Here is a 13393-nt window from a genome sequence, read left to right as displayed (position 1 = left end):
AGCAACAAGCTCTATGTCTGCAACCACCACTTATTCCTCTACATGAAGCCATTGACTATTTCAGTTCAGCAGTTCTGTCAGCATTTGGAATTCTGAAGCTCTGCTGTGTGAGTAGTAACCACAGGATTAAAAATGAAATAGGCATAGTTCAGATCTCAAGCTAGCCCTGGAGTGAGGGTACTCAGCCAAAGTCAGCTAGGATGGTAGGGAAAGAAATATTATATTCTGCCTACCTCATCTCAGTTTTCCAAAAATTTACTATAGCTTTTCTGTTGTTGTTCAGTTTTAGCTACTTGGGGCTAGTTCCATGTGTCATGCTGCCTGAAACATGCACAGAAAAACTGGCACCTATTTTCATCTAGCTAGCCAGTGTATTTGATAATGCAGAATACTCCAAAGGTGTGAGAGATAAATATGTTCTGCATGTTTATTATTCAAGTATATCTTCTGCATACTCTCATTCCTGGATTCCTGACCTGCTTTTCAATCTCTCTGGTAGGTGCTCATCTTGAATAATTTGTTCTAGTCACTAATGAAAATCTGAAACTTACAATTAACTTCTGGCCAGGACTCATAAGTCTGTGTGTATCCTGAAAAGGGATCTTAAAAGATGCCTCAATGAGGACTTACTTTTTTTTCTTTTAATTAATCATCCTTTACACCAATTTACTCCCCCCTATTTCTGGAAGAAGGCAAATGTAATCCAATCTGTGAATAGCAATTCTCAGATGTTAAAAAGGACCTGGTTACTTTATTATATCAGCTTCTACTCTGAAATCAACAGTAGAAGATAAAATGCCAAATCATCAGCATGGTATTCCTTCCATTGAAGGCCTCAAGTCTGTCTCTGTTCTAGTGTTTTCCTCAGCATAAGCTTCCCACTACCCAAACGGATGGACATTTGCTGTCTATTACTTGGGTTTGCCTTACCTGTAGTTCTACCTATGCTATAACTTTTACTTGGAAGATCTCTTTTCCAACCTCCAAAAGCCAAGTGGAGTCCTGCCGCCCTGCTCAGATCATTCGAGTCCACTGCAACACTGTCCTCCTCAGAAATTGCCTTCCTTATTTCTGATCACATTCACTTGGCAAATAATTATATACTCCCTCGTGATTTTTCTTCTACTGTTGTATTATATTTTCATTCTTGTATTACTTATTGATCTTATTATTTATTGTTTTTACTAAGATTGCTACATGCTAAACTTATCGAGGTCAAAGATCATATAAATATGAGACTTTATATACTCCATGGAGTTCATTTATGTATCTGGTACTTACTGATTGGTCAACATGTTCCTATCAGGTTGGTCCTTGCTGACAAGGGATGACATTGCAGAAATGTATCTACGCTGATGCTGACAACACCAATTTTCTTACCTTTGTAGAATTGAAAAGCAGTTCCAAATGTGAGAGAAATAGTTTATTCATAGTGCATCATATAAAAAGCAGATTGATCTATTTTTATCCTTCATGTCTCCTCTCTCAACCTCTTTCTCAAGTTACCTCTCATTTCTACTAATCATCAAAACCTGCATGTTCTGCTGAAGGCTGGCTGCTATGGAAAGAGGTGTCACTGACAGAAATATCAGTTTTCTGGTTGATAATCATCACTCTGGGGTTATCACTTAGACTTAGGAATGTCTTTAGACAAGCTAATTAAGGGGCAGTTTACTGTGTTTGTGTATGTATGGTCATACATGTTTGACAAAGTAGAAATAAAATTATAAATTCTTGGGAGATTTTACCACGGAGAGGTTAAGGAGATTATAAATGGTTTTGTATTCTGAATGCCAAGGTGATAATGCAGAAAATGCCAATGAACAAACAAGCAGGTACCATCAGAAGGTGTACATGAATGTTTCCTGGCAATCCTTGTGTCCATCTGTTCCTGCCTCTTCTTGCCGTATTGCCCTGGATGTTTAAAACTTAAAACTTAAAAGAGAAAATCTCTTCATTTTTTCCTCCAAGGCTTATCAATAATATAAATGTTAAATTCACGCCTCAATTATGTTTTTCTTTAATTTCTCAGTAAGCTGTTCTAGAATTAGCTCCATAATTGTGCACATCGCCACTTCTTCCCAGAACTGTGCCCTTTGCCAGCTTGACTGCGGTCTTCTACCTCACCCCCATCCCCCCAGTCTTCCACTAGCAAACAAACCCAGCAGTAATTACTAATGTCCAAGCACGTAATTCCGGCAGCGTTAGGCTTTTTCATTTGACGCAACTATGCAGGGCCGTCTGGACATGCAGCATGAAGTCAAAGCATTTTCAAAGACTCCTACCCCTTTTTCTCCCCTCCTCCCATCACTAAAACACAGTTGTTTATTTCGTTTGCAGATTGCAGAGTTAAAAAATTCTTCCACACAGTTACGTACCCCTGAATGCTGATTTTACATCCATATACAGTAACAGATCAACATACATGGAAACACATGGTTATATAAAATTGAAAAAAAAAACTAGGAAATGAAGAGCTGGGAATGAAAATACTTTCTCTGTATTGACAGGGCATTTTAGCAACTCTAGTATAGAAATGATTGGAGTTATGGCTAACAAAAACAATCCAAGATCTTACTGTGAGGCTTTTCAAAGGATCATGACAGCGTTTCTTTAATGCGTTGCATAAATTCTTACCTATTATGCTATTACTCTTACTTAACAACTATTCAAATAGCACAGTTTTGCTCCTGGCCATTTTATGCATATTTTATTTATATCAAACAGCAGGAAACATCCCTGTGGTAATTTGTGTTCACTCAGAGGCCCCAAGCCTCAGAGTAGAAAATGGTTAAAGTACTTATCACTGTCTCAGCAAAATCCCGCAGTGCCGTAATAGAAATTGCAGTAGATCTTTAGGTCAGAGTCCGGTTTCAGTCTAACACCTGCATTAGCCTGAAGGACACAGTTGCATTTTCCTGAGGAAAACCAGTCTTAAAGATGTCAAAATCAAAAACTAGCAGACTGAGATAACCAATATCCATAGGAAACACTTCCACTCACTCTGAAACCATGACCAAAGAAATTAAATCTACACCCTACAGGACCAATAATATTTCTCAGAAATGTATTTGTGGGAGTGCGTGCTTATGTTCATACCGAATTACAAGAACGGGGGAGAAGGAAGAGGTAGAGGGCTTCATTCTTAAAGTTGATTCTGCTTAGTTCAACTACCCCCATGTTTTTTGTTTTTTTTTTATCAAATAGAAATATATATGGAAATATATCACTTCTGTAAACAGATCATGTTGGCATCTTCATATATACTTCATTCATGCGCACCCAAGGTCTGTAGACAGATATACTCTGTGTTAAAAACAAAAACAAACAAAACCCTTGATATCCAACTGGAAGATGAATGGAAATTTTTTTTTAATTTGTTTATTTCCTGCCTAAAAAGGGGTAGAGAGGAACATGAAAATTTCCACAAGTAGACTTATTTTTTTGAAGCTATGCAGGAGCTGATGATGAAAGCAGGTAACTGCCTGCAAAGGAGTCCTGTGGGAAGGATTTTTTCCTTTAAAAAAAATTTAACCTACCATGCCTTCTCTATTAGGGAGTCTTGTGAGACCAGGGTCTCACAGAGGCAGTTTGGCCTCCAGCCCTGAACCCCCAGCTCTGGCCAGGCATCTCTGCCGCAGGTAGATGCGGCGCTGCTGCCGACCGCTGTCCGCGGTCCTGAAAGGTCGCGGGCGCCTGTGCGGTCCCTCGGTATTGCTGTCCAGGGTGCTGACTGACTGCGGGCCGCCGCAGTCCCCGAGGCGAGCCCACCCCCGCCAGCCCTCCGCAGAGCCCTCCCACACAGCACGACCCGCCCGCCTCCCGCCAGCCTGCAGTTGACGTGGAGCAGGCGGCATAAATCAAGTCCGCGGGGCATGGAGGCTGCCGCCGCTGCTGCTGCTCAGCTTGCCCGGGGCGGGAACTCCCCCTTCTCCTTTCGCCTCCCCAGCTCCCACAACCTACTCTCTCCCTAATTCTTCCCTGGATAATAGCGCCTTAACGACAATAGTCAAACTAACAGGGTCAGAACGGCAGGGTTTGTTTGTTTTGGTATATAGGGAAAAAAAAAAAAAAACCACCCAGTAGCCTAAACATCTCTAAAAACTGCATCGCAAGATGGAAGAGAGAGAGTCCCACTACTGTTTCGAAAGAGTAAGTTATTATTCTGTACGTTTCCTTGCGCTTTCTCCCCACCGCTCCATCCGCAGTGTCCCCATTCCTCCCTTCCCTAAGCAGCTCACCTCGAAAATACTTTATAAAGCCCCAGACAGGAGCTATCCCGACGCGCACACACGGAATACCGCACCCTGGGTGCACAAATACTTGTATTTGCCCAAGCTCACTTGGTCTTCGCGGCTGTGGTCCCCTCTGGCTATGTAGCCATCCAAAACCAGAACCACGAACTGAGGTGGAGGCTCCTTACCTTGGCTTCTTCAGAGGGTGGTGTTCGCCCGGCCCCTGCAGGTCGCAAGTGTGGAGGAGCCGCCGGGCTGGGAGGGAAGGAGAGACAGCGCCTGACCTCCCCGAGGTTTCGTCTTCAATGCAACGTGAGCTCTGCCCTCATCAAAGATGGCCGTCCCTTTTGACGTCAGCAGCTTTTAATAGCCCTCTCCAGGAGGGGCGGGAGGAAGTGTGTTGAGGGGAGGGCGGAGGGAGGATGGAAGCTGGTGGTGGGAGGGGAGGAGCCTAGACGTGCGGACCGCTTGACTCAGCTCCGGGTGCGCTTTACTGCAAACCTTTGTGCTGTAGTCTTTCATAAACACCTGAAACGGGACGATTCTTATGACTCCATTTTAACACCGGTCTCGGGCAAATAAACATTTATCTCGCGACTGGTTTTCTGATATTCTGCGTGTGTGTTGTGTGTGTGTGTGTGTGTGTGTGTGTGTGTGTGTGTGTGTACATACGTATCTGTATGTATATATATGTGTGTTATATATGCGATAAATAGGTGATTATGTATAATTGTTCTCCCTGCTGAGTTGTCTTTGGTTGAGTCATAGAAGGGGAGGGGAAGGCTGAAGAGTAGATGGGGGCGGGAGAGGGAGAGTAGAGGAGATTTCAGTTGCAATTTGTTTTTTCTAAAGAAACGGCTCGGAAGGGGCATCCCTGTCAACCCTCACCAGCTCCATATATGGCCACGCTACGTGGGCTGCTATTTTTATGAGTGAATTCATTTTATCAAAGCAGCATCGAGCTCTTGGAGTTTGCATTAATGTGGTCAGTTGGGGAGACAGACTCGTACACATTAAAGTACGTCAGAGCAATTATCTCTGAGAGATATAAAATGAATTGGGCGAAGGGGGTGGGAAGAGTAGTTAACCCAACCAGCGTGGGTTTGCTGGAGTTCACGGCTTGGAGTTGAGAGTTGTTTATTGAGGGCAAAATCGATGACGCTGTTTTCGGCTGAATTTGTGATCGGAGCCTGAGGTTTTATGTTAGGTTTCTTAGGAATAGTTCACGGAGGCGCATATGCGCCTATAGAACCGCCCAGATTTCCAAGGGGAGTGTGGAGGACTGCGGATTCAAGAATCTCTGGGACACTACAAAATTCTGGTGGTTCATTCAGTGCGCAAACCCTGGGTACCAGTCGAGGCTAGCTCAGGGGCCCTCTGGTGCTCCACACGGCGTGGGAGAGAAAAGCTACTTGTGCTGGTCATATGGGAGATTAAAAATAATAATCATAAAGCAATAATCTTAACTGTCCTCTGTTGTGCATTAAGGCACCGAGGGAGGGAGGGTGGTGGGGTATGTAAATGGTTCCGCGGTGGCAGCCTCTCGGATGATTCACAGGTGTTGTGGAGGCTGTCGTGGGGCTCTCCGCAGGGAGGGCGAGTTGGAGAGCGCGTGGGAGGTGGGGGACCTCGGCTGAGGAACTGTTTGTACTTTTCCGGGAAGACTGCGATTAGAAGTCGTGCCTCGCAATGTTAAAACTTGGGGGCTCTTTCAGGCGATGGAAAATCCTTGTCTTGGGTCCGGAAAAACAACGCACAGCCCCCACCCCTGCCACCACACACACAAATACCCCCCCCCCACACACACACACACCCACACCACCCACCCGATTCTCTGGCCTGAGAACCACGCTCAAGTTTTTAATTGCAAGCTATTGTAGAGAGAATCCCAGGAAAAGAAAGGAGGAAAGCAGAGTTGTAATGGGGCGTTTAGAGCCAGCAAAGCTGTAAGAATTTAATAAAGATCCCTTTAACTGAAATAAGTAGAAGTCATTGTTTCTTAAAGATTCCCTGACCCAAAGGGTATTTTGAAATATTAATGTTTTCAATGATAATTAACAGATATTGTTTGGATTTTTATTAAAGCTGGATTCTTAAAACAAGGCATGTTGCTGAAATATTCATTAAACATTTAAGATTCTTATACAATAAAGAAGAAGAAAATCTGCATGGTCCTCAGATCCTTAATTGGCAATAAAATTCCTAGTTACAGTTCTCACTTTCATTATAAAGCGAGCTGGAATGGGCTCAGGGAAGTGGTGACAAATGCAATGTCCCTACAAAATCCTTTACAGTAAAGATTTCTTTCCAAAATATGACACTTACTTAGCACATGGAAGTCTCCTGGGGAAAAGCCTGCAAGGAGGAGAAATAAAATATGTGTATGGCCCTCATACTGGAAATCATTCATGCAGAAAGTTTTGTCGAAGAACGGAGGAGCTGGGGGATAGTCCGGATTTAAAAAAAAAAAAAAACAAATAAATAAAGGAAGTACGTCACTGACTTAGGCTCATCCTGCAGGCAAAAGTGATGTGGAAATCACAGGGGAGGACTGGGTTGGTATTCTGAATTTCAACTGCTGATGCCACACACTGACATCTTTAAATATTACACATAAGAGGAGAGAGTGAGACTGATTCGAAGCTTCACAGAAAATACCACAGGCCCAAAAGATCATCTTGTGATGGTGGCAGCATTTTCCACTTTCCTCTGTTTATGCTGAAAAGTCTACTGGTTAGGAAGTTCTTCATCTTGCTCTGGGAGAGGTAGCAGAGTTTGAGAAACAAACTCTGGATAAATATATGTCTACTAAGGATGATCAGATAGCCCTGAATATATTTTTAATATGATAATAAGGATTTCTCCCCAGGGGTTTCTCATTGCTTGATTAAAAAAAAAATCAATAGTCATCCTTACCAGTGGGGAATCAGCAAGTTTAAGTTATTCAGGGTCTATAAAGGTCTAAACCATACAGAGAAGGAAGTTGATGGAAAATTTGCTTTGAAATGATTCAGCTGCCTGTGAGTTATTTCCACAAAGAACCAACATGTAGAGTAACTAATGGTTAGGAACTCATTTGATGAGTAATGAGAAAATTACCTGCTCTGCTGGATGGGCATTTACACTATGCTAATTTAGTCTCTGAAAGCTTTTTCTGGTACACCATGCCCCAAACTCTTCTAGTTTGTAATAGCTCCAGATCCAAGGTATTTAGATTGTATTTCCTAGGTAAGGTACAAGATGTATGATTGACTAAAAAATTACTACTTCAAAAAGTATAATAATAAAAGTTTTAATAAAAATTTATATCATATGATCTTTCCAAAGTCAATTTACAAATAGTTATTATTTGCTCTGCTCAGAATCCCCTTCTCCAAGGTCCACCTTTGGGATATGCCTGGCATCCTGTGACTATATTTCAAGACACCATGAGGGCTCAAGGCTTGGGCACAAGAATATACAATTTGACAGATCAACTGTTTTGATTCCTTGGTTTACTTTCCATAAAGTGTATTTACCACTTTTTCATTATATGCTCTCCAGTCTTTACCCTAGCCCCCACCGCATTCACAGATAGTGAATAAATAGTACCTGGTGAAAGCTTAAATGCTGTAGAGCTAAACTCTCCAGGTTTTCCTGATTACCTAAAGCCATTCAGGTTGGGCCATATTTTGTGAGAGGTAAAAAAAGAACTGGGAATATTGGTTTCTGTTTCTAGCTTGCCATGTAGAGAAGAAATATGATTGCATACCCAGAGTTTTAAATAATACTTTGGTTTTTACTAAGAACAGCATTGTAGGAAATGAGGAGAGTGCTCATCAGCCAGAGGAGGGTAGGTACCTCCATACTCCTGTCCCTTAACTCATCTACATTGTAGGCTCTCCTTTGTACATGAATGACCCTAGAACTCTCTCCAATGCCAAGACATTCCTGTGGTCAATGAGGGAGGAAGAACCTCATTTCAACTAGGGACACAAGGAAGGAGAACATAATAGTCAAAATTAGCGGAACTTAAAAAGGCTATTGGAAAAGGATCACAGTATTCCTTCAGTAAATCTTTTAAGAATCTTATTGTTCTATCATCTCTCTGTTCTCTCATAGGTAAAATGGGGACAAGAATTATAATCAACTCACAAGGAAATTGTGAAGCACTTAGAATCTTCATATCTGACTTTATGAAGTATTGGTTAAATAAAATAAATCTATCAACTTGATGAGACTTTTAACTTTCTCTAAGTAATGACTCATAACTGCTGCTTTAATATGGAGGGTTGATTTTTTTTTCATTAGCTACTAACTAGATATGTATCATTTAATTCATCTGGGCCCTAGTTTCTTCATCTGTATTCATTCATTCATTTATTCAACATCTAAAACCTTCTATATGCTTGACACATACTGGAGTTTAGGTGAAACAGAGGAAGGAACTGAGGATTAGAGTGGTTAAGTAACCTGACTGAAAGCACAGGGAATAAATGGTACAGCTGGAATTTGAACCCCATAGGCCAAGTTTATAATCATTACGCTTTAGTACAGACTCTTCCAACCCTATCAGACTCATTCCATATGTATTAGTCAGGGTTCTCCAGAGAAAGAGAAACAAAACCAGTACAATGTATACACACACATATACATACGTATGTATTTTCTCTTCCCTGCCCCTGTGTGTGTCACACACACACACACACACACACACACACGCAAAAAGACTTATAAAGAATTGGCTAGCATGATTATGGAGGCTGATAAGCCTCTAGATCTGCAGGGTAAGTTGGAAGGTAGAGACCTAGGAGAGCCAATGGTATAGTACCAGTCCAAAGGCCAGCAAGCTTGAGCCTCAGGAAGAGATGTTGTTTCAGCCTGAATCTGAAGGCAGGAAAAAGCCAGCATCTCAGTTTAAAGACAATCAGGCAGAAGGAACTTTCCATTACTGGGCTTTCCATTCAGATTTTTTATTCTATTTAGGCCTTCAGCTGATTGGATGAGGCTCACCACATTAGGGAGGGTAATCTGCTTTAGTCAGTCTACTGATTTAAATGTTAATCTTATCCAGTGATACCTTCACAGAAACACCGAGAATAATGTTTGACCAAATATCTGGGCACCTTGTGTCCCAGTCAAGTTGACCCATAAAATTAACTATCACATCCTCCCTTTACAGCTAACCTCTCTGCCTCAACGTGTTGTGGCTTATGTATGACTTTTTTCATTAGCAGCTTTAGGGTTCCATCTGCTAATGGGATGAATCTGTGGGCACTGACCGCAAGGTTTGGTTGGGGTGAATTCCAAGAAAGGGATCTAGGCTGGCAAGATGATTACTTGGAATAAACAGAAACAACATAGTCAAAGGAAAAGAGTGCCAAGTACAATCAAGGAGGGAATTTAGAGATCAATACCAAATAAGGAGCATAAATAAGAATTGGGTCAAGATGATGCAGTCAAAATGTACTGGAAAGAGTCAATCAAGGAGGTCAGAACAGAAGAGCAAGATTGACCACTGGTTTTGAGGGAATGATATGAGATTTTAAATAGGAACTTATTTCAGGAGTCAGGAACCCTGGCAGTGAAAGTCAGAGTGAGATGGGTTAAGGTGAATAATTCAGGTTATGTCTGGGAATGGACAAAGGATATCTGAAACTATTCTATCAGTTTTGGCCATGAAAGGCAGGCAGTTCTGCTACCTAACAGGCACCAGAGCACTTCTTCACTTTAATATCTCAGCAGGTAGCACCAATGATCTCCTGGTCGTTTCCAATGGACTTCCCATTTTTCCCATTTTGAAACCTCTGCCTTCACCTGACACTCTATACCACTCATTCCATTTCTTAAAGTGCTCTATGAAGTGCCCTCCACTCTGTTTCTCTCCCTTTGTTTGCTGACTCCTCATTTTCCATAGCAGATGAGTTAAAGCAGTAAAATTGTGGCACCCAGCAGGTTACGCTATACATTTTCCTGAGCTCCACACAAGCCCTCTGGGAGCACCATTTGTCCATATAATGTGTCCTTACTCTCCACCATGAAAACTTTTGTACTCTAAGCCAAAGAGAAGAAAATTTAGCAGCTCACATTTGCAAAGGCCTGTACAAATTATAAATCACTATCACACACTTGGTCTCATTTTATTCTCACAATACTCTATGATGTGTATGCAAGCAATTATTATTTGAATTCTAAATTTTTAAAATTTTATTTACTTAGAAAGAGCATGCACAAGCAGGGGAGGGGTAGAGAGAGAGGAAGAGAGAGAATCCTAAGCAGGCCCCACACTGTCAGCACAGAGCCTGAGGCAGGGCTCGATGCCATGGTTCGTGGGATCATGACCTGAGCCAAAATCAAGAGTCCAACAATTAGCTGCTTAACTGGTTGAACCATTCAGGCACCCCTATTTTAATTCTAAATTAATATGAGAATTCTGATTGATTTTTTCAGACTCGTATAGTCTTCATGGTAGGAAAATAGGAACCGATGTCCTATTCCTTCCTTCACATGTTGTCTTAAAAGAATCTGATTCATGCCCCCTGAGTTTAATCATTGTTCATATATGTATGTCTGCTAATTTTATATGACTAATCCCATCTTCTCTCATGAGCTTCAGAGTCATGTTCCTTGCTTCTTACTGAATACTCTTATCTGTAGGATAAAGGCATCTCAAACTGAACATATATATGCATCATTTGGTTTTCTCTGCTCTTCATCTCTTATATTCTTAATTAACAATCTCAGTAGGTGTCCTGTTTACTAAATTAGTACTCATAAACATCTTAGTTTCATTCTCCTTTTCTGGCTTTTCTTCATCTTCCCAGCTCTATAGGCTCAGCCATGTATCTTTTCTCCTATCTATGCACTCACTTCTTGGTGATTTTATCCAGTTCTAGAACCTTGAGTAGCATTTGTGTTAATGTTCTCATATTTACATATTCAACTCTTATTTATCTCTTAAACTGTAGCTTGTCCATCCAACTTCCTACTCAGTACCTGCACATAAATATAAAGCAAATATGATACAAAACCTAGCATGTACAAAGTGGAATTTGTGATTTTTAACTCCAAAATGGCTCCCTTCTCCATATTAGTAAGTGGCATCTACATTCACCTACATCCTCAGGATGAAAATCTTGTCTTATTTCACTAACCTCTTTCCCATGAACATCTCATGTATGAGCAAATGTTGCTCTATTTTCAGTACATTGTCTAAATTCACCCACTTCTCAACCTCTACAGTTGAAGCCACAATCATCTTTCACTTGGGCTTTTACAGTAGCCTCCAAATTTGTCTCCTAGCCCCTATTTTTTCATATAGCTATCACAATGCCACTTGCAAAAAACAAATCTTTCTAAAAAATGTTTAATGGCTACTATGACATTTAGAAGTCCTTCTCTTAACCTACAAGATCAGGCTCCTGGCCGCCTCTTCAGACTCATTTCCCAACACTCTCCTTATACTTATCTCCATTATAATCACACTGACCCTCTTGTTCATTGTACAATCAAATACAGTTCCACCTCACGACCTTGGTATTTGCTATTACTTTTACCTGAAACACTCTTCCCCAAATATTCTCATGTCTCACCTCCTCACTGTTACTTTTTCAAAGGAGTCTTCTCTGACAAACCAAACTAGCTAACCATGCTAATCTCCAATTCACTGTCATTCTTTATTCTTACCCTGAATTATTTTTCTTCATATCACTTTTCTCCTCTTGACATTATATATTTCTATATATATTATATATATATATATGTATAAGTGTATATCTATCTCTATCTAGCTATCTCTAGCTATAAAAAGATAACAGTTTTCTTTTTTTTTTTTAATGTTTTTATTTATTTCTAGGAGAGAGAGAGAGAGACAGCGTGAGCAGGGGAGGGTCAGAGAGAGAGGGAGTCACAGACTGAAACAGGCTCCAGGCTCTGAGCTGGCCGTCAGCACAGAGCCCGACGCGGGGCCCGAACCCACAAACCGCGAGATCATGACCCAAGCGAAAGTCGGACACTTAACCGACTAAGCCATCCAGGCGCCCCGAAAGATAACAGTTTTCAATGACATTATCGTTTCCTTTGAGTGATGTATTTTTTCTTTCTAAATAATATGTAGATATTGCTAATTTCTGACTCATAAAATAGACTACCATTTGGTTTATTGTTATCACCAATGATAATTAAGCTCTCTTATATTGCCCTTTTTCCCTTTCCGCATCCTCTCAATACCATTACTTTTTGTTAAATAATGACTCAGTTATTAATATGAATAGGTTAGCATTATTCGGTTATAAATTAATCCCACACAATGAGTATGCTTCGTCTTTTGCATAATTTCCCACTTCCTTGAAGAAGATTTTAAAGCTTCTATAGAGGGGAAAAAAAGATGGCTGCTTACAAAGAAACATGAATTACATCAACACCAGACTTCTCATCAGCAAATCTGGATGACAGGAGGCAATTCAAAAATCTTGAATTGTTAGAAGAAAAATAAGTTGCAGTCTATAAATCTATATTAAGCCAAAATGTTGATAAGGAATTAAGGACAAAATAAAGATGTTTCCAGAAACACACAGTTTCAGGATGTTTACTATCTGTGCACTCTTTCTGCAAATAAAAATATTTTCTGAAGACTGTACCCCAGAAAAACAACAATACACACAAAAAAATCCACAAAGTGCAGAAGCCTAGGGATTTAGTAAATGTTAGAACTAATGTAGTAGGATTTATTTCCTAAGATCAAAGCTAGGAAGCACGTACAGAAATAAAACAGTAAAAATTAGATAATTTCACAAATCGTGTGATTTAAAAGGTGTATTAGTCTGACAATGACATAGATCTCTTTGAACAATAATAAAAATAAAAGTGCCCTATAAATGCCAGGAAAGGCAAAAGCTATACCATACATTTTTGGTCCAAATATGACACAATTTTGAGCAATTTTTGATGGAGCTTAAGGAAAGAGCTTCCATTTGTCCTTTTTGTTTGATTATTTTCTTTGCATGAAGATTTAGTGTCATAGGAATATTTAAAGACTCACTACTTGGTTCTGCAGTGAATAGTATTTATATGATCATAATACTATAAATACTATTTACTGATTTCTCAAAGTTTATAATCAAGCTGTAGATTAAGCACAAGAGACTTCACTATGTTTTCCTAATAGAAACTAAATGTTA

The 13393-nt window shown here is 40.4% G+C and overlaps 1 protein-coding gene across 2 annotated transcripts in view; it reads right to left on the bottom strand.

Moving 5' to 3' along the window:
- The window catches only part of SNAP25 (synaptosome associated protein 25), an 84019-nt gene extending 79451 nt beyond the window's left edge, over nt 1-4568 (bottom strand). The window contains exon 1 of one of the 2 annotated variants that reach the window (XM_039224922.1): nt 4424-4568. The gene's annotated coding sequence lies outside the window, so the exon portion shown is untranslated. The remainder of the gene's footprint in view (nt 1-4423) is intronic. The other variant, XM_039224918.1, reaches the window with a different exon arrangement.
- Nucleotides 4569-13393: the final 8825 nt, after the last annotated feature.

Source organism: Hyaena hyaena, unplaced genomic scaffold (genome assembly GCF_003009895.1).
Source record: "Hyaena hyaena isolate Hyena2069 unplaced genomic scaffold, ASM300989v1 scaffold_16, whole genome shotgun sequence".
In the NCBI taxonomy this organism is placed as follows: Eukaryota; Metazoa; Chordata; class Mammalia; order Carnivora; family Hyaenidae; genus Hyaena; species Hyaena hyaena.
The sequence above is the reverse complement of the archived record's forward strand: the minus strand, read 5'-3'. Positions and strand labels throughout refer to the sequence as shown.